Source organism: Elephantulus edwardii, unplaced genomic scaffold (assembly GCF_000299155.1).
Source record: "Elephantulus edwardii isolate Elephantulus edwardi_28Jun2011 unplaced genomic scaffold, EleEdw1.0 scaffold00436, whole genome shotgun sequence".
In the NCBI taxonomy this organism is placed as follows: domain Eukaryota; kingdom Metazoa; phylum Chordata; class Mammalia; order Macroscelidea; family Macroscelididae; genus Elephantulus; species Elephantulus edwardii.
The window spans coordinates 878,670-881,599 of record NW_006400186.1 but is presented as its reverse complement, the minus strand read 5'-3'; the positions used below and the strand labels follow the sequence as shown (position 1 = coordinate 881,599).

The 2,930-nt window shown below is 53.9% G+C and overlaps 1 pseudogene; it reads right to left on the bottom strand.

Annotated features, from left to right (window-relative positions):
• Nucleotides 1-424: 424 nt before the first annotated feature.
• LOC102876330 lies at nucleotides 425-2,482 on the bottom strand (annotated as a pseudogene).
• Between the last annotated feature and the right edge of the window lie 448 nt (nucleotides 2,483-2,930).

Below are 2,930 nucleotides of genomic sequence, written 5' to 3'. Positions count from 1 at the left end.
AATTCCAACATACACTATCCTGCCATTCATCATCTAGTCAAGGGCTTCACATGAGTGAAATCAGAGATTCTCACATTTTATTTATTTTTTTTCCTAAAGAGAAAAATACCACAGGAGACATGATTTTATTGCAGGAGTATAGGAAATCCACTTGAAGAAGAGAGATTTCAGGTGAGACCTGAAGAATGAGTTGAAGCCAGCTAGGCCGGATGGATTCAAGATGAAAGGAGGGGAGTAGGAAACAAGTCCATTCCAGGCAGGGGAAGAGCAGGGGCTGAGGGAGAAGCTGGAGGATCTTAAGGAATGGAGGCTAATCAGCATGGCTAGTGTTAGCAGAACAGGTGGGAGTTAGGCTGGGGTGGAATGCACTTGGCCTTGAAGGGCGTGAAAAGGACTACGTGCATATTCCAAGAGCAACAGAAAGCTACTCAAGTTGCTGACAGTATTGTTTCAGGCTTATCCATAAACATCCTGATACAGAACAATTTTTCCTCCAGACCTTACCTTCTAGAAACTGGTCCAAAGCATGATTGGTGTAGCAAACCACCAAGATGGGGAATTTCTGGTAACTAACTTGCCAAACATGTTCATTGGCTAAAAGGGCCTGAACAATTTTGAGACCCACATAGGTTTTGCCTGTTCCAGGAGGTCCCTGAATAATAGCCAGTTCCCTCGTGAGAGCAAACTGCAAGGCTTCCATCTAGGAGTCATCCAGTCCTAGGGCTTCCTTTGAGGGCCACTGGCTGGGGTCTAAGATATTAACTGGATGACGTCTCAAGACCTCGGCATTCCTGAGATTTCCCAGTGGCTGAGGGATTCTCAATCAAGGAAGTGAAATCATATGTGCCCCCCTTCAGCAAGTACCTTGGTTCACTCACATCAGAGTCACAGTCTATGATATTTCTCTGAAAGGGAACATCTTCCTCTTGGACCTCCTGGAGTCCTTCCAGGACGTGTCTGTAGGCCTCAAAGTATGCAGTTGTCTCGACCATGAGGAAGGAGTCAGAGGGCTTGACCTCTGCGAGGAGTTGCTGGCTCTGCTCATTGAAGCAGAGCTGGACAATCCCTTGGCAGAGATCTTTCTGCTCCCGGTTAGATACGGTGGCAAAAAGAAAGTTCTCAAAGTTGTCCTTTGACATGCACACTAGGGACCCATAGAGCAACCGCTTGGAATTCTGCCAGTGAAGGAACTTCAGGGGTTTTGTGTCAAACTTGACTTTGTAGACGATGCCTGAGGAAGAACACATGGGGGTGATAATCCTGGTGTCAAAGTAAATCCGGATGTCATCAAAATTCCTCTTCATCAGGCCCTGGTCTTCGAAGCTCTGAAGAAGTTCCAAAATCCCTTCCCGGAGGGGTCTGACGAAATCCTCTCGGAGGAGTAGGAAGTGGGTGTCCAGATAGACAGCGGTGCTGTCGTACTTCCCGGAGATGATGTTGGGGCGAAGGAAGGGCATCTCGTCCATGTGCACTTCGCTGTAGGATGGGTAGATGGGCATGGTGCGGTAGCTCTCCACGCTGCCCTCGTCCTCGGGTTGCACGAGAGTGAAAGTGTCCACTTGCAACGTGCCCTCTCGCCTCTTTTCCTGCAGATGTTCAACGATGGTCTGTACCTTTTCCAGGCTCTTTTCTGTCTCTTCTTCTATTTTTACACCAGAGGCTCTCAAAGCATTAAGAGAAGCTGGAAGGAGGGAAATAAGCATGGACGTTTCCTGCACAGAGCTGGCCGGGAACACACTTACGAGGTCCTGGAGGAGGGAGACGATGTTGCTGATGTGTTCCGGATACTGGTTCCGAACGTCGGGAATGGGTTCGGTGATCATCCCTACCACGTACGCAGGCAGGCAGACTCTGAGGAATTCCGAGTTCTTCAGTTTGCCCAGGACGTGAAGGATGCTCTGCCGGTCCATTCTGGAGCTGCACGCCTTCCGGAGAACCGGCAGATGAGCTCAAGGAAGTCGGATTTCATGGACGAATGTCACAGGAGCTCCTCCAGCCCCAGGCTTGTGGTGAGTGTGATGATCACCTCTGACGGGTCCTTCTGGAGCAGACCTTCCAGGAACTTGTAGCCCAGTCTTTTCACCTGCTGTGGCTGTTCAGCAGGCTTCTGGAAGGGGGCCTGCCACTGCTGGAAGTTTTCACTGGGCCGCTCCTGGTTGCCGTTTCTCCGCCTGGTGTCGTTCTCCTGACTCTGCCGCTGGCCTCGCGCCTCCTCATTGGCTTGTCCCTCATGGTTCCTCCTTGCCTGATGGGGGTTCCTGCCCATGGCCCCGAATCTCTCTTCCCTCTGCCGGGAAGCATCAGGATGGTTGGTAACCCGAGGGCGCCTTCCAGGCTGGTTGGCACCTCCTCTGGGAGCGTTGGCAGCGGGGTGATTGGCCTGATTTCTAGCTCTTGGTGGTAGTTCTCCATCCGCAGGCCCTCTGTGGTTGTTCTGAGGATTCCTGGGCCTGGCCTCTGGCCGAGGTCTTCTGTCTTCCATGTCTGAGTCACCTGAACGTTCACGTTACTTTCAGCTGCTTGGAAATGTGCATGGATTGAGGGTTATCAGTCCTCCTGGAGGCCCGGCTGCTCCCGCAGGTGCTCTTTCCTCTGGAGGACTAGTTGCAAGCTCTGTAATTCCTTCCCTCTATCTTGATGATTTTCCACCTTGTTTCAGCTCGGCTGCGTCCTGTCTTGGCGGCCGCGGAACCCGCTGTGGCTCCCGCAGGCAGGTCGGCGGCCACGCCCCGGCGCCGCTCACTTTAGGTTTCCCTTCCCCGCAGACCCGGGGACGGGGCGGGGCGAGGGGAGGGCGCCCTGGTGGAGGTGGGGAGGGCGGCGGGCGGAGAGAGGGTCGGGCCTGGCGAGGCCTGAGCTGCTTCCCTGGGCGGCGGCCGGGGCCGGGCGGCCGAGGGGCAGGCTAGCTGCGCCCGTGGCGGCTGCGGGCC